At 30.6% G+C, this 19805-nt stretch overlaps 1 long non-coding RNA gene across 1 annotated transcript; it reads left to right on the top strand.

Moving 5' to 3' along the window:
- The first annotated feature begins 16035 nt into the window (after positions 1–16035).
- LOC125875700 (uncharacterized) lies at positions 16036–18677 on the top strand. The gene is made up of 3 exons (XR_007447457.1): positions 16036–16164; positions 16600–16676; positions 18510–18677. It is a non-coding gene; the product is annotated as an uncharacterized LOC125875700 (long non-coding RNA).
- The last annotated feature ends 1128 nt before the right edge of the window (positions 18678–19805 follow it).

The raw sequence follows: 19805 nt of genomic DNA, 5'->3' as shown, positions 1-19805 counted from the left end.
GAATTGTAGGGTCTAGTTGATTGATTGTGTGGGTGTATTTTTAGGTCGTTAATTCTTCCAATTAACTTGTTTGTTCGTCCAAATATCCCTCTTAAATTGTATTTTTTATCCTTTGGAGCTTAAAATTGGCGCGGCTGTTTGTAGGCTTGATATATACTCAGATTGTTCCAATGTGTGGGGCACAAGTTCCTTGAACTAATTAAGACCTTGTGACAGACAATTTTGTGATTCTATGCATGGTCCCAAGATCATATGTTGACATTCTTTTCAATTTCAAATCTTTTACTTGCAATATATGTATCGTTTTTCTTATATGTATATTCTCGTAACTAATTCGATTGTGTGTCATTCTTCGGTGGCCTTTTGAAGGGGAAAAACTTCAAAAAAGAGGTATGAGTGTGGTTTTAGCCTTGAGGTAGGTTATGTTTTCTCTCTTATAGACTTATATTGGGTAGTTTGATTGTTAGGAAGGCTTTAGGATTAGTTTTTAGGCTTTCAAGATCCTTGGACTATAGTTTTGGCCATTTTTGGGTTATTTAGCTTAGCTTTTAAGTCGATAAGCCTTAGTTTATGTTAATCCTTAGCTTTGAATGTCGTAATACAATCATTAGAATGCTACTAGTTGGCGTGAAACTTAGATTTCTATGTGTTTCTTTTTTTTGGTATGATTGCGTGCTTTTAGTCATTTTTCGAGCTTTTATAGCTTAAATCTTTTATTTTGTTGGTCGGAGGTCATGGACTTGGACTATCTGGATTTCCACGTCAATACATTTCTATTGTGGTAGGTGTTACCCAACTTGTTCTGTAATATGACTGTTTGTGATTGAGTTAATTAGGTTTTGGTGTGTAATCGGGTGTATAACATTTGCATTTGGCTTGTTTGTTCTTGAATATGATGGGAAAGTTGTATTCAAGGAACTTAAATGATTTTTAATATGAATTTCCACTTGTTAAGCTCTAAAGGAGAAAGTTTTTTTGTTTTTAATTGAGGGAAACTAGAATTTTATGGGAAATGCACCATTTTAGGGTTTTTATGTCTTAAAGATGGAAAAAAACTTAAAACCTTTTGATTTCATGTTTGAGGCCTGAATTCAAGGCATGTATTTTGTTTTATGATATTTTTGATAAACCGGAAATCTATTTTTACTTAGACGATCAAGAAGTTACTCTAGGGTGGCTAGTAGATTGATTTCAAGTTATCTTTTTTCTTTCACTTTATCTATTGACAAGTCTGAGGTATCATTACTAGCGGCTCGAGGTTTCTTCCGGGCTCCTACTATTATGCATTGGCCACCTTGGAATGCATCATCTTATTTTGATTGGTATGATTTTGATTGTCTTATATTTGGGTGCCTCCTACTTGCTAATTGTACTATCTTTCTAACTATTCTCAGTGCTTGGCTATCCCCCATAAATATCCTTTAAATTGTAATGTTCATATTATCGTGCTTCTTATTTATAGATATGATCTTTCTGAACTCTATCGGTCTATGATGTTCTCATGACCAAGACTTGGCACCCAGACTAACCCTCTGATGGTAGAACCAATACCCAACCCAACCCGTATTATACATGCAACTAAAAAAAAACAAAGATGACGGTTTAAACAACAATATATTAAGTCCCCATAAATTGAATTATCAATAAAACAACTATGCGGAAACATTCCCTTAGAAACTTAAAGTGGTGGTTCTAAAACTCTAATAAATTAAAAGTATGGGGATGCAACCCCAAAACTAAATAACTAAAAAGACTTTATGTTTAGAATATGGACTAAATCAGATAATGAATCCATGGTAGCTTGGACAATGTTCTCACCCTCGAATTTAAATAGTGCTACGATCACAATTGAGGTCTCATATTAGCTATCTGAATATGTCATGTACTCAACAAAGAAAGAATAAGTGTAATATCAGCACATAAATCACTGTGAACTAGTAGGATCATACAACAAGTCCCAAGACATGAATGTAAACAAGTAAGCACAATACAATAATACAGGCAAACACATATATCAACAAATAACAATAGATGTAGACTCCCAGACAAAAATCTTAAATTAACCAATGTATGAAACATATTGCATATGATCACAACAGCACATGCCTCGACCTCCCATGGAACCTAAACACAAACTATTAGTATACAGGCATAGTACCTAAGCTAATCATAAGTATTCAATACAATTTATGGAATATGAGCCAACCGGTAGTACCCTTGTACTAGTGTGGTACCCTAGCCAATCTTCTATCACAAATAAACATGCACAATCATAATCACAATAACTAACCGCACTTGAAAAAAAGAGAGTAAATAAATAAGTTCATTGTATAGGATTATCAACATGATGTCATTTAACATTAACCTTTTAGTTTTCTCCACATGCATTGCAAAAGTAGTACTATAAAGCAATTAACGCGCACATATGGTATAACTTGGAAAACAAACAACCATCACCTATCTTTAATCAATCCTTGGTAAGTCTAAAGAACCTGAGATTTCCCCTCGTGTAATGCATTGGCTTTTTCTTGTTCTAAAGCAATAATAAAATAAAACAATCAACGAAACAAGCCTAATTAAATACAGATTATTATTTAATCTTAACCCTAGGTCAATTTCATGATCACTCTATCCATCGAGGGCTTTTCCCACCATTAATTCAAGTTAAAACCCTCCTCCAATGGTATTTTATGTCTTAATAATCAAAATACAAGTTAGAGGAGTAATTAACTTATATTTAATGAAGAAATTTGTAGAAAAACTGAGGAAAATTGTCCTAATTTGCCTTCCTTTTTTTAAAATCAAAGTTCCAGAAAACAAGAGGTTTTATGATTTTTTTTCTACACAAAAGCCTAATTAATCCCTCTATAACGATAGGCCTACTATAGCAACATATCTATAGAAGCCCACCCGCTATAGCGGGAATTAATGTACCCCACTATAGAAGTATGACAACTGCTATAGCGAACTGCATAGATGTTGATAATCAGAAACCTCCCTTAAGCCCTCATTTCGCAACACACCTTTGAAATAACCCCTTCATGCCATGTCTGATTCTATATACCTAAATTCAGTTCAAAAGGCCCTATAAATTATTTAATGTCTTAGCTATTATAAAACATGATCTGAGTTTATAAATACCACCCAATCCATTCTCGGATTGTCCTAGACCACATGTCACTCAGATTTCACCAAAGAATGGAATAGCCTAAGATTTTCAAGTCAATTACCCAAAACGTATTCTGATCCAAATCGCTCACCATTAGTCTACCCATAATGATCTACAAGGATTGTTACAAATGCCTATTAAGTACCTTGTAGTTTGGTACTCATATTACACATTTGCATATTTCCTAATGCAACTCTTAGTACGAGCCACCCTCACTGAGTGTTGAACCTCCGGTAGTCATCACAGACTTGGATTATGGTGAGATCTTGGCATCCAATGACTTCCTTTTTTTTCTTATTTTTTACATGTATGTATTTTGTAAATTTATTAGACAAACTTGATCCATATGGTCCTTTCTGTACTTAGATACTTCTGTTCCGGTGTCACCAGTTATTGGTTTTTATGTATAGTTTTTTTTCTTGATCAAGTTTTGACTCTTTGTTTTATATTTTGTATCGCATCAAAAAATCATGCTATGGACCCTATTAAGTATCATATTTCTACTTCCCCACATATATTTTCAATAGATATTTTTCTTTTTCTTTAGGTTTAGACTAGTCTACAGGGTTAGATTTCAGGTTGTGAAATAGGTGGGGTGGAATGACCATGAAATTGGCCTTGGATTTGAGATTAAGTGATAACCAGAGAATAGGCCAGTTGAGGCTGATTTGATTTTGTATTATTGGTTTAGACCAAGATCAAGTTGAATCTTCGCAAAAAGGGAAGGCTTTTGTTCAATATAGTACTCAGACTTGATTTGAGGTATGTGATTGTTGAATTGATTTCTAATCTATGTTATGTGTGCATGCTAACTAATTATTTAGTATTCCTTGTACATTATGTAATTATGGAGAAAAAAATGATGAATGTGATATGATATCTCGTTGTCAATCTTATGAAATAAATTTATATTAATTTCTTATGGTCTGACAAGTATGGTTGTATTCATTATGGTTGTGATGTATTTATTTTCTATGATTTTGGTTGGCTTGGGGACCGTGAATCGTACATTGTTCATTGCTATGTTGTGTGTTTGTTTTTTATGATTGAACTGGGCTTATTCAATTGTGGTGATACGAGAAATGTTTCATGTAGTGGTTAAGTCAGGTTGATGATTGAGATTCTTTTCTATGTTTACTGGCATGATTTACCTGTGTTATCCTGGTTAACTGAGTTACAACTACTTGTTCACATTTCATATGTCTAGAGTTAGATGATGATCCTACAAGTATAATGTCATTCTTTTGTGCTGATACTCCACTTGTTCTTACTTTGTTGATTACGGGACTTATTTCGCTGACCGCTACACTGTCTCACTTGTGAATCCCACGTTTCTTGAATTTAAGGGTGAGTTGCTTTTGTGGGAAGTCATGGATTTAAATTTTCTTTTAAGTCCACCATTCGAACTTAGACTCCTTTTATATTGGGATTGCATTCCCATATTCTAGACTATGTACATGTTTTGGTACACGACTTTCAAAATTTAGGGCAAATATTTTCGCAATCATTTTATGATAACGATTTTTAGTTATGACACTTGATTTAATCGATGAAATTGTTATTTATCTATTTATTTATTAATGGGTTGGCTTGGGTAGTTGGTTCTCCCCACAAGGTTTAGTGCTTGAGACTTTCATGGTGGTTTAGGTCATGACAAGTACCACAACATAAAATCATAAGTTTTTTATTTTTCAAAAATAATATTTTTCTAATTTTCCTTTGTGATTAGTAAAAAAAATAAGACTAACAAATTAAAATGGAGGGAATAAGGGTTAAGTCGAATTCAACATACTCTCTCAAAATGAGACTATATATTTGTATACAAAATATTTAAAAGAAAATAAATTTAAAATATGTATATGTGGGTGTGTGAAATTTAATACGGTTGAATTCTAGATACGCTTCTAATCAATGGTATTTGTCGTACCTAAATATAGAATTTTCTAGATTTAGCTAAGTCAACATCATTTATTATACCTATTTAATAAAATTAGTTATAACGCTAATTAAAGTTTGAAAAATTAATTTAAAGATAGAGCAGAATTAAGTTCTGAGCATTATACATAAGAGTTGTAGGATCGCTAAATGTTTTATTAATTGAAATAATTCATGTAGAAAATTACCTTTTTAGTACATAATTGTGTTAAATACTTAGAGATGCTATACATTACTTCTAACAAATGGAAATATCATACATATCATCGTCAACGTGTGTGCTTTTCAGAATTAATACTCAATTATGGATATTTTTGTCATTTCATAATGTTTTACTTGATTATATTATTTATCTGTTTTATCAAATCAAGACAAGTTTATTGTTTTCATTCAATACTACTTTTATCATTAAATAACCATATAAAGTAACAGTAGTCAAATATAATATTTTCAAAACATAATTCATACAGTTAATTTTTTAAAATAATTCTTTTAAAATAGATTTAATAATGGATAATATGAATTTTTTTTATAAGTGTTGTTACATTAGATGAGAGACTATGAAAATAATTAATTGTCAACACAAATAAGTATTATTTCTTAAAAAAATATTAATTCATGCTAATTTGCTTAACTTGAAAATAACGCAATTCTTCTTTGGAGTATAACCTTAGGTAATAGTTTTGGACCAACAAAATTATTTAAAAAAAATAGATAATTAAATCATTTGTTTTAAATACTTAACACAATATTATTAGGCACGTGCACAACACGTGCTATCCTTTACTAGCTTGCATATACATGGAAAAGATGTGCAAATACATTTTGTTAGCATCATAACCTTTTTTTCTTTCCTTATTTTAACATATATGTCATAATGAAGCATCTATGGTTGACCAAGTAATATTCTTTTTCTGTTAAAAAAATTGTGAAAATATTTCTTAAAGTTTAAATCGATTTATTTATTTTCTAAAACATATTTTCTACATATATTTGAACCTTACACAAATCTTTCTTTTTTTGTAATCATGTGAATTTTGGAGGGTGCGGAATTCATCTGACAATTTTATTTTTTATAATTGTTTTAATTAATTTTCGCTAAAGATTTTATTGTAATATTCTTTGCCTTGGGGTTTTAATCTTGATATATCTTTAATATTATTTATGATGTATTCTAGATATAACATATCTTCGGTTCTTAGATACATATATAAATTATTCTCCATTAATTGTTCTACTAGTTTTATATTTTCCATAGCTTCTGTCCAATATTGTAAATATTCGTAGTTCATCTCAATCTGAATCTTTTATTTCTAAATCATATATTTCGGGTCTGAATATAGATCATGTAGGTCTATCTCATACCATTGTTGGTTTAGTATATCTTCTGATTCGTCATCATTAAATATTGTTTCCCATATGATTCTTCTTAATTCAATTATCTTTATACCTTTAAGTATATATAAGATTAAAGTTTTATAACTTTTTATTATTTCATCATGCATATATGTAGTCATGTTCTTTATTATGCAAGTTTTTGTTTTCAATTATTTCTTCCTATCATATTCATAACTGATTAAATTCATATTTGGTTTTTATGAACTAGATTATTTGTTTATCATGTTCTCCTGTCACTACTAGCATCGTACTTTAGCAGATACTTCCTTCTTATCAGCGACTCAACTTTGTTTACTCCCCTATACGGCTTTCCTCGCCTACCGGTTTCTACAATAGGATGGCATAGTATAGAAGTTTTCTCTCTGTTTCCAATGTGCTAATAAACTAGAAATCGTGATTCAAATAATTCTAATACATAATAACTAACATAAATTTATTCAATCATATATGATATTCAGGAATATATGAAATTAGTTCTGCATATTTGTTAAACAATATACCTTTGCCTCTTGCTTATCCATGATATCTGAAATATCTGATTGGATTTCAGATTGCTCCATTATCTTTTAAGTATTGATTAATTTTTAGAGAGATTTTTGAAATTTTTTATTTATATTAGGCTTTGCCTGATTTACAATGTTTACAAATGAGTCAATATATAGACAATGCAAATCTACTATTCTAGATGCTCTAATAATGCGTCTACTATTTACTTTATGACTATGCATCTACTATTTACTTTATATTGTACACTTTACAACTTTTAAGCAAATAATTTACATCTTTACACTATTTGCTTTATCTTGTCGGCCATCTATCTTGTATCTATCTTCTTCTTTTTTTATCTCTTGACTTTAATCTTGTCGGCCATCTGTCTTCTTTTCATCTTTTTCTCTTTTTATCTTCTTTGTTGTATCATTCCAGTTGAACATCTAGAATTATATTATCTTCTCTTTTACATTTCGAACATATGTGGTCAGGATACTTGTGTCCAATTAGCTTACAATATCTAGTAAATAATTTTGACGAAATAAATTCTGCCTTTAATGCTCTTGTTGTAGGTCGTTCTTCTGGCTTTAATAATGATAAGATCCATCGCTGGACTTCATCCATATCTGCTTTTCTTAGTTCTCTTGAATTTGAATATATCATTAACTGATCTCTAGAGTAATAGCTCCATATAGCATTTCCGTTTAAATAATTGTTTGCTAACTCTTATATAATAGTTGATATACCAATTATTCTTTTATTGGCATAAAAACCCGGTATCTCTATTTTTTGTATTTCTTCTTGTTGTCCAATATCTTCAGGTATAATCATGTCTTTGGTTAGTCCTATCTTAATAACTTGAATTGGAGGTTTTATCTCTTCGTATAATATCTCCGCTGATGATGTATAAAACTTTATATAAAATAGGTTTCCCTTGGTAACTCTTTTATATGTGATAAATTCTTTGTGTAGTTCTGGTATTCCACTTATTTCTTCTCCATCATATGTATATACGGTATTTAGTAGTCCATAATTGTAACATGTTCTTACTAAATTGGTGTTAGTTTTTGGCTGTGCGATTAACTTGTTATAACCTTGTAATTTCTGGGTTAGGTAATCTTGATTTGGTTCTTTGGTTGTAGTGGATCTAGGGTAAAGGTTCAAATAAGTTTGGATTTTGTATATATTTTCAATATAGAATCTCGTGACATGGTTATATAATTTTTTCTCATTCTGTAGACTATCTGCATATGTAGAAGTTTGTGGTTCCATGGTCAATGTGTTTGTTGACGTTCTTGGGGTAAATGGTTTTTCAAATAGATGATTTAAGTTTGCATTCTTAAGTTGTTTTTCACTAACTTGTTTGCTTGTACCTGCAGTTGTATTTAAACAAACATTATGGGTTTTATGGTGTTTTCCAACGTCACCTTTTATCTCTAGATTTTTAAAGTTTTCCGATCGACTTAGCTCCGCATTTTTACAGTCATGCTGCTGACCTGTATTTGCTTTAGACTTCAGATTATCTTCATTAGTCTTTAGCTTTTGTATCTCATTGTCCATACTGTCCACTTTTACATAAAGTGTAGTAATGGCTTTGAGTATCTCTTCAATTGTATTTTCTTTCTCAGTCCGAGTAGTCTTGTCTTTATAAGTAATCTGTAATAACATTCTTATCAGTTTTTATCACTTCAATAGTAAATATAAAATTTAATATATTTAATACCAATCTTCTTATTTCTTTTGTAGTTACTGAATCCTGTATTTTTCTTGTTAGCCACCATTTTTACTTGTGTGTTATTTGTCCTTATAATAAATTTGTTATATAAAATATCTGGTTCAAATGATAATAAACATTTATATACTAAATATAATTCTTTCCTGTTTATTTCCTATTTTATTTCTGTATTAGTGAATGTTCCTGAATAGTATCTACAATGATGTTCTATCTTATCTTCATCATACCTATATTTTAAGACTCCTCCATAACTCTTTTCACTGGCATCTGATTCTACTATATAAGTAATTTTTTTGTTTTCATCTGGAAAATATAGTTTTGGTAGGTTTTTACATAATAGTTTTACCTTTATTTGTATTTGGTCTTTTTTATCAAAATGATATTCTATATCTTTTTTTTATTTTTGTTGTAATGATTTTAAATTTTCTGCTAATTTCGGTATGTATTCTCTTACTTGATTTATTAGTCCTAAGAATGATTGTAATTTCTTTTTTTGTATCTGATTGTTCATTTGAGTTAATTATTATTTGTACTATATGTGTTTGCATTTTTATTCCATTTTCATCTATTTCTATTCCTAGAAATTCTATTTGGTTTTTTTCATTACGTCTGCTTTCTTCTTACTTAGGCTTATGCCTGAATATTCTATAATATGTATGAATTTTTCTAATAATATTATATGTTCATCCTGGGTTTTAGAATATAGTAATATATCATCACTATATACTATACAATTTTCTAGTTGTTTAAAGTAGTTATCCATAAAATGTTGATATCTTCCTAGTGCATTTTTATACCCAAATGGTAATACATTCCATTCATAAAATCCTTGTGGTACCGTAAATGTTGTAAGTTTTTTAGATTCTTCTTCTAACTTTAAGTGGTAAAATCCTGATTTGCAGTCAAATTTACTAAAATAATTATATCCTTGTATTTGTCTTATCTTTAATATTTTATTTGGTATTGGGTAATTATGAGTTTTAGTTTTTGCATTTAAATTTCTATAATCAATAACCATTCTACTTTTTTCTCTTTTTTGTTCACTATGTTTATTTACTATAAATGTTGGGCTTGTATGTTTAGTATTAGTTTCTTGTATGTATCCTTTTTCTAATAATTCATCTATGTGAATTCTAAATTATGTTAAATCATTAAAATAATATTTTAATGGTTTCTGTGTTATTATGCTATTATCATCAATTAGCTCAATTTTTATTTTTGTTTTATGTTTTTCCCATCCTTGTAAAGGATCTTCACTATATAGTAATTCTAATTTATCTTGGATTATTTTTACTTTATCTATAGAGAATATAATTAATTCTATTTGTGAGTGTCCTTCTTTTATATTTTCTAATTTTTGTGTAATTTTCTCACTTCCTTTTATCCATTCTGTTGTTTTTCCTTTTTTGTTGTTCACTCTTTTTGCTCCTATTTTTTGTTTACATTGTGTTGTTAACCACCAGTGTGTTCTTGTTATTATGTGTGGGTATAGTTTTTCTAAGAAGGGCATTCCTAATAACATATCTTTTGTTGTAAATTCAAAGTTATATATTTCTTCTATAGTTAATATCTTATCCCATATTTGTATTTTTATATTTTTTTCCCTTATATGTGATCATGCTTCCTTCATTATTAAATCTTGTTACTACTAAAGGTGTTTTTAACTTTTCCCATTTAGCTTTTGGTAAGCAATTATATTTACATATATTAACTTCTGCTCCTATATCTATCATCGGAGTATAATATCTATTATAATATCCTTCTACTATTATTTTTGCAAGTATATATATTTTCATGTTGTCAATAAAGTTCTTTTTATTATTACTCTTTTATTTTCATAATTTATTGTTAACTGTTTGTCTTCTAGTTATATGGTTTTACTTTTTCTAACCATTTTATTCCTAAAGTGATATTTTTATCTCCTTGATAAATTTTAAATTTTATTACTATTGGTATTCCTCCAATAAGTATTTCCTTTTCTGTTGTTTCTTCAGTATTTATTAATGCTTTTGGTACTTTAGGGAATAATTGTTCTGTAGTTATTATTTCATCTTGTGTTACTAATTCTCTTGTAATATAGTTTTCTTCTTGTCCTGTATTTATTAGTATTAAATATTTTTGTTGTTCCATTACTCCCGTTATGTAGTAATGATATGGTTTTATTTCTTCTCCTATTGGTTTTTGTGGAGTTTTATCTATTCTTTTTGAGGTACTCATTTTTGATGATATTTGTGGTATTTCATAGTTTATATTTATTCTTTGTGAAGTGCTTAATCTTTCTTTTAATATTTCTAAATCTTCTTCTGTATCAATCTCATTATAACTATAGTCATTATTATCTATAACTGTAAGTATTCTTTCAAAAGGATTTTGTATTTTTATTTTATTTATTTTATTTTTTGCTGTTATCTTATGTTTTGTTGTCAAGACATACAAGTTTTTACATCTAACTGTAAATATTTTACTTCCTAGTGCTAATTCTATTCCTGACATTTTTCAATATAGTACTAATGATTTATCTATGTTCCTATCATTTATTGCTACTGAGTAGTTATCACTTATTATGAATTTAAATTTTTGGTATATGAGGTTATCTTTTACTGCACTTATTATACTTTTTCTATAGGTTGTATAATTCTATCATCTACAAAGTATATTTCTATGGGTGTATCAATGCATTCTCTAAAACATGCTTTTATTAGTATTTCTGTTCCACCTGAATGTACATATTTAATTGGATTTTTGGCCTTAATATCTTGTACTTCTTTATTTATTATTCGTTTGTTTATTATTGGTATTTTAGCATTTTCTTTGGTGTATTTGCAATCTATAATATGTTTTCTTTGACTTACTACATAATATTCTTCTTTTTGTTGTTTAAACCAATTTCTTATTGTTGGTATTTCGAATATTTTTTCTACGCTTAGGTCTAATTTTTTTCTTTTATTTGTTCAAATATACTATTATTATATATTATTTTTAGTTCTGCATATTCTTCGTCTTGATATTCTTCTTTAGTTATTATTTGTATATTTGTTTCAGTCATTTATATAGTATTCATTAACTGATTCTATTATTAAATCATTTTCTATTTCGTTTGTTTCGTTTTCTGATAATTCATATATACTATCATCGCTTTCTAATTCATAATCCATATACTCTATTTGTACATATTTTTCATTGTCTATCAGTATCCCTGATATTTGTTTTTTCTTTGAATTTTTAGGTAATGTGCAATCTTTAGCTATCTGTCCTAATTTCCATAGTTATAACAGCTACATTCCGTTAATTTCTTCTTTGGTCTATATGGTCTTTTAGTTTTGTAGTTTGTTATGTAGTAGTTTCTTCTTGGTCTTTTATACTTATATTTTGATGTATATTTTTTATAGTTTCTCTTTTTATTATATTTTTTATAATACCTATCCGTACATCCAAATTGGGGTGCTATTTTATTTTTGCAACATGCTAGGTTTTTTACTAATATTTTTTCCGTTTTTATTTCTTCTTTATGGTTTTCACATAGTTCTATAAACCATCGTTGTAGGAATTTCATTCTAGCTCCTAGGGTATCTGTTAGTCATGCTTCATTCCAACTTCTTATTACTTTTGAACTAAAAGGTTCGGGTAATTTTGTAAATTATAGTTTCCTTATTTCTTTACTTTCTTCTGTACTATATGTTCCTTTATAATAGTATTCTCTAAATGCACATGTATATTCATCTATATAATACATATTATATATTGCTAATTTTGTCATTAGATTCCTGTTTATAATTTTTTCTTTATTTTGTTCTTCTACTTCTGTTGTCATACTACTAAATTCATTTCTTATAGCTATTTCGTATTTATATAGTATTTCCATAGTTGTATTAGCTAATTCGCCATCAAATTTTTTATTACTTCTTAAAGTGTTTAAACTTTCATTTGTTAAATTTTGTAGCCATAATTTTACTGTTCCTATAAGTGTTCTTTCTATATATCCTGGTGTTTCTGTCATTCCTATTTTGTTATCTATTAATTATTTTGATATATATCTCATCCATAATTGGATTGTTTTATTTATATCTGCTACACAGTCTAAATCTAAAAAATTATGTTGTTCGGTTATTGATTTAGGTGTCCATTTTTTATTTAATCTTTTTATCCCATATAGTTTTTTCTCTATCATATTGTTCATAGTTTGCATTATAGTATTTTGGATTTTAATTTTTTGGATTTTTTACTCCTGATTTACTAGGTTTTTCATCCATGTCTATATCTCCTGTATTTACTTCTAGCTTCTTTGTATTATCTATGTTTTCTAAAAGTTCTGTATATGTTTCGCTTATTTCTGAATGTTTTTCGTCTAGATCTTTATCATTTATTTCATCGTTTCCTATTTCAGGTAGATTATCTTGATTTTCTTCTAGTTGTAATTTTTCTTTAAATCTATTTATCTCTACCGTTAATTTTGCTTTTTGTTCTTTTTCTTTCTGTTTTATTGCATACATTTCTTTTAATATTGCTAATTCTTTCTCTAATTCTAATATTGTAGTGTTTTTTGTTTCTTCTACTTGTTGTATTTTCTTTTTAGCTTGATGTTTTATCTTTTCAATTTCTTTTTGTCTATCTATTTCTTCATTTTCTTTTGTTATTCTTACCATAGTAGTTAAACTATCTTCTAATTTTACTGTTTCTCTTTCTAACATTAAACTTAGATTATCACCTATTTTCTTATATCTTCTTCCTAGATTAGAAAATACTATCTTTATTTTTAATCCATTGTAATTTTCATATGTTTTTTCATCTATTGCATATTCTTCTTTGTTCATTTATAAATTGTGTTGAAGTTTATACTCTAAATTTTCTATTTGTATCTGTAGATATAAAATAATTTTTCTCTGTGCTACTATAGATTTTTTACAAGTCCCTGCAAATATATTACTATTAAGTCTATTTTGCCTATGTCTTAATTCTTGTCTTTTTATTATAATTGTTTTAGTAAGATGTTGTTTATACTGTTTTTCGTTCATTGTTTCTTTAAACATTAGATATATTTATACTTTGTTTTGGATATATTATCTATCTTAGTAGCATTTAATTGTCTATATTCGGGGTATAATTTGGATAATTTTCTTTTTACTTTTCTTAATCGTTTATGATTTCGTTTCTTTTCTTCCATAGCTCTGATACGAATTTTGGGGGGTGCGGAATTCATCTGACAATTTTTTTTTTATAATTGTTTTGATTAATTTATAGATATTATATCCAAAACAGAGTATAAATATATCCAATGTTTAAAGAAGCAATGAACGAAAAAGAGTATAAACAATATCTTACTGAAACAATTATAATAAAAAGACAAGAATTAAGCTATAGGCAAAATAGACTTAACATCAATATATTTGCAGGAACTTGTAAAAATTCTATAGTAGCACAGAGAAAAACTATTTTATATCTACAGATACAAATAGAAAATTTAGAGTATAAACTTCAACACAATTTATAAATGAACAAAGAAGAATATGCAATAGATGAAAAAACATATGAAAATTACGATGGATTAAAAATAAAGATACTATTTTCTAATTTAGGAAGAAGATATAAATAGATTTAAAGAAAAATTACATCTAGAAGAAAATCAAGATAATCTACCTGAAATAGGAATTGATGAAATAAATGATAAAGATCTAGATGAAAAACATTCAGAAACAAGCGAAACATATACAGAACTTTTAGAAAACATAGATAATACAAAGAAGCTAGTAGTAAATACATGAGATATATACATGAATGAAAAACCTAGTACATCAGGAGTAAAAAACCCAAAAAACTTAAATCCAAAATATTATAATGCAAACTATGAACAATATGATAGAGAAAAAACTACATGAGATAAAAGATTAAATAAAAAATGGACACCTAAACCAATAACCGAACAACATAATTTTTTAGATTTAGACTGTGTAGGAGATATAAATAAAACAATCCAATTATTGATGAGATATATATCAAAACAATTAATAGATAACAAAATAGGAATGACAGAAACACCATGATATATAGAAAGAACACTTATAGGAACAGTAAAATTATGGCTACAAAATTTAACAAATGAAAGTTTAAACACTTTAAGAAGTAATAAAAAATTTGATGGCGAATTAGCTACTACAACTATGAAAATACTATATAAATACGAAACAGCTTTAAGAAATGAATTTAGTAGTATGACAACAGAAATAGAAGAACAAAATAAAGAAAAAATTATAAACAGGAATCTAATGACAAAATTAGCAATATGTAATATGTGTTATATAGATTAATATACGTGTGCATTTAAAGAATACTATTATAAATGGACATATAATACAGAAGAAAGTAAAGAAATAAGGAAACTATATTTTACAAAATTACCCGAACCTTTTAGTTCAAAAGTAATAAGAAGTTGGAATGAAGCAGGACTAACAGATACCCTAGGAGCTAGAATGAAATTCCTACAACGATGGTTTTTAGAACTATGTGAAAAATATAAAGAAGAAATAAAAATGGAAAAAATATTAGTAAAAAACCTAGAATGTTGCAAAAATAAAATAGCACCCAAATTTGGATGTACGGATAGGTATTATAAAAAGTATAATAAAAAAAGAAACTATAAAAAATATAGATCAAAATATAAGTATAAAAGACCAAGTAGAAACAACTACGTAAAAAACTACAAAAATAAAAGACCATATAGACTAAAGAAGAAATTAACGGAATGTAGTTGCTATAATTGTGGAAATTAGGACACATAGCTAAAGATTGCATATTACCTAAAGATCCAAAGAAAAAACAAATATCATAGATACTAATAAATAATGAAAAATATGTACAAATAGAGTATATAGATTATGTGTAATGACTTAAAAAGTTGACTTTGGTCAACCTTCTTGGAAGTCGTGCTCAGATGAAAATTCTGACAGCTAGGTTAGCTTCGGAATATTGATTTTGGTCTAGAACGACCTTTTGTTCACTTCCCAAGGCTTTAGATGGCAATTGTGGAATCTGGTTCAAAATGATACTGGGTGTGGGACCCACTTTTCATCGAAGCGAGCTCCAAATGGAAATTCCGCCTTCACCGTTGAGTCCGAAATATCGTTTCCAATTAGATTCCATATAAGGTTTGTATTTTTTGGACTTCGAACGAGTCCGAAACATCGAAATTTAAGTTTGAAGGGTTGTAGAATTTTGACGCGGCGGTGACGTGGCAGAGCCACGTGACGACACGTGGCAGAGGAGTGAAATCTGGAAATTTCCAGAATTTAAAAACGAAATTCGTCCAATTTTTTTGTTCAACTTCAACTCAAGATTGTTCCTTCATTTTGAATCCAAATTAAGTGATTCAAAAGGCAAACTTCAAGAGAATTTCGAGGGGAATCTAGCGGTGATCTCGGAAACGCGAGGGGAGGCTTCGTTTGAGGTAAGAAATCAATTTTAGCCACTGCCAGGGTGATTTTCCGGATTGAATTGTTGTTGAATTTTGAATTGTGAGATCTTGATCATCTTAGGTCCGTTTTGAGTCATTCTTGTGGCTAACTTGTAGAGTTTTTCGCAAGGATCGTCGTGGTATAATCTGTTTGCGTTGAAAGGGTCTCGTTTTTCCAAAAATTGGTGATCAAGGGGCTGCCCTTTTTAATTATTGTGGCTGATTTGCGGTGTTGTAGGCATCTGTTTGTGCTAAAATTTTGGGATATTAGTTTAGTAAGGTAGTTGGGACGTTTCCACGGATTCGATTTTGAGATTCTAAGTGTGGGCCCCACAATCCCGTTTTAGACCCGATTTTGGGTCCGTCTCCGAAAAATATAATTTTAGTGTCAATATATTCGTAATGACGAGGTGATTAACCTTTTGTTAGTGGGGAAGCATTTGGAGACCGTTCGGAGAGGAAAAGATCCGGTACCGTGAGTTGGAGCACGCGTGATCGGCTTTCAGGTAGGCTATGGTTTTCTCTCGTGAGATTGAGCATGTTTAGGCAATTGTTTATTGATTTGCTTGAGTATGGAGGGGTTCGGGTGTCGAGCATGCTAAATTTCTATAATTCCTGCCTTAGACCTTATTTCGGGAAAGTGTTGGATTATGACAGCATGTCTCTTGATATTATTGAATAGCCATATCTGGTGGTGTATATGATAATATTGATTTGAAGTATGTTTGGCCTTAGTCTAGGCTTAGACTAGTGTTGCCATAGACTTGCGAGATTTCGGATGTCGTTGGGCAGTAGAACTTTTTCCGACGTCGTTTCGGACGGTTAGCTCCTTGTAGACTGATATAGCAGACTTGAGTCTGATAGTCGGTAACTCAGCTTATGACCTTGTATCCATAATGCCCTGCTTTTATATCGGCTACAAATACCCGGTTAAAGTCCGTGGTCTAGCTTACTCATTATTGGATACTTCCTCGGCGATTTGGGGTATATGAGGGTCGGACTAAAAGGATTATTTATGGTAATCGGTTTGGTGATATTTCCCGCGACGGATGGTTGGATATTGATTCTTAGCTACAGTACCCGGTTAGAGTCCGTGGTCCAGCTTACTTTTTCCAGGCTTAGCTACAGTACCCGGTTCGAGTCCGTGGTCCAGCTTACCTGTGATCTGGTTTCAGCTACAGTACCCGGTTAGAGTCCGTGGTCCAGCTCATTTATGTCCAGGCTTAGCTACAGTACCCGGTTCGAGTCCGTGGTCCAGCTTACCTGTGATCTGGTTTCAGCTACAGTACCCGGTTAGAGTCCGTGGTCCAGCTCATTTATGTCCAGGCTTAGCTACAGTACCCGGTTCGAGTCCGTGGTCCAGCTTACCTGTGATCTGGTTTCAGCTACAGTACCCGGTTAGAGTCCGTGGTCCAGCTCATTTATGTCCAGGCTTAGCTACAGTACCCGGTTCGAGTCCGTGGTCCAGCTTACCTGTGATCTGGTTTCAGCTACAGTACCCGGTTAGAGTCCGTGGTCCAGCTCATTTATGTCCAGGCTTAGCTACAGTACCCGGTTCGAGTCCGTGGTCCAGCTTACCTGTGATCTGGTTTCAGCTACAGTACCCGGTTAGAGTCCGTGGTCCAGCTCATTTATGTCCAGGCTTAGCTACAGTACCCGGTTCGAGTCCGTGGTCCAGCTTACCTGTGATCTGATTTTGGCTACAGCACCCGGTTCGAGTCCGTGGTCCAGCCCACCCGTGCCCGACCTTTGGCTACAGCACCCGGTTCGAGTCCGTGGTCCAGCCCATATAGGTTGACTCATTAGCTATAGTACCCGGTTCGAGTCCGTGGTCCAGCTTGCACGTGGTGTATTCCCAATTCCTCACTAAAGCTTCAGTTTAGTCTTGATTACTCTCATCTGCAGGTTGAGGTTTTGGAGGTTGGAGAGATTCCGGTTAAAGTCCGGGACGTAATGAGATCTTGGAATATGATTGGGAATGGTTCAGTTACAAGTCCGGAAATTGGTAATATTGTGATAGACCTTCTAGCTCCATTATTTTACTTCAACTGTCAGTCCATCTGCCGGGCTTATGGGGGTCCGTGCAGGTGGTTTCTTTTATTGTGCACGAGCGTACCCGTCGGGTTTATGGGAGCCCGGCGGAGTTAGTTAGATTGCTTGTCTTTGTTGCCTGTACGCTCGTGTACATACCCCCCATTTACTACTCTTTGCACTTGATGTGACCCTTTATTCGCATTTCAGTTTACTTTTGCTTATCTTGCTCAGTCGGCCGATGATGCCTACTGGGTACCTGTTGTTTTGGTACTCATGCTACGCTCTGCATCTATTTTGTGATGCAGGTCCGAGCACTAGTAGCCAGCGTTGATCGAGCTTGGAGTAGACTTATCCGGAGACGGGGGTGAGCACACGGCGTTTTGTACTATCTCAGTCTCCATCTGTATATATAGACTTGTCATTTTCCTTTCGAGACAGTCTAGTCTCTGTTGTCCAGTTTTGGGACTTGTACTCATTTTGTAGTAGCTCTGTACTAGTGACTTCCAGGTTCTGGGAGGGATCTTTATTTGTATATATGTTTTTGGTTTGCTTCCGCCTGTTTATATTGTTATTTGCCTACTCTTGTTTAATTTCTACCCTCAGACCCATTACTTGTTGTTCCGGGTTACGGATTGGCTTACCTGCTGGTGGGTTATAGTAGGTGCCATCATGACTTGATAAATCGGGTCGTGACATTATGAATTAGAAAGCGATGATAGTATATATGAATTATCAGAAAACGAAATAAATGAAATAGAAAATGATTTAATAATAGAATCAGATAATGAATACTATAAATGATTGAAACAGATATACAAATAATAACTAAAGAAGAATATCAAGATGAAGAATATGCAGAACAAAAAATAATATTTGACAATAATATATTTGAACAAATAAAAGAAAAAAAGAATTAGACCTAAGCGTAGAAAAAACATTCGAAATACCAACAATAAGAAATTGGTTTAAACGACAAAAAGAAGAATATTATGTAGTAAGTCAAAGAAAACATATCATAGATTGCAAATACACCAAATGAAAGGCTAAAATACCAATAATAAACAAATGAATAATAAATAAAGAAATACAAGATATTAAGGACAAGAATCCAATTAAATATGTACATTTAGGAGGAACAGAAATACTAATAAAAGCATGTTCTAGAGAAGGAATAGATACACCCATAGAAATATAGTTAGCAGATGATAGAATTATACAACCTATAGAAAAAAGTATAATAAGTGCAGTAAAAGGTAACTTCATATACCAAAAATTTAAATTCATAATAAGTGCTAACTATTCAGTAGAAATAAATGATAGGAACATAGATAAATCACTAGTACTATATTGGAAAATGTCAGGAATAGAATTAGCACCAGGAAGTAAAATATTTACAGCTAGATGTAAAAACTTGTATGTCTTAACAACAAAACATAACATAACAACAAAAAATAAAATAAATAAAATAAAAATACAAAATCCTTCTGAAAAAATACTTACAGTTATAAATAATAATGACTATAGTTATAATGAGATTGATATAGAAGAAGATTTAGAAATAGTAAAAGAAAGATTAAGCACATCAAAAAGAATAAACATAA

The sequence above is a fragment of the Solanum stenotomum genome, chromosome 9, assembly GCF_019186545.1.
Source record: "Solanum stenotomum isolate F172 chromosome 9, ASM1918654v1, whole genome shotgun sequence".
Taxonomy (NCBI): domain Eukaryota; kingdom Viridiplantae; phylum Streptophyta; class Magnoliopsida; order Solanales; family Solanaceae; genus Solanum; species Solanum stenotomum.
This window is presented reverse-complemented; position numbering and strand designations above follow the sequence as displayed.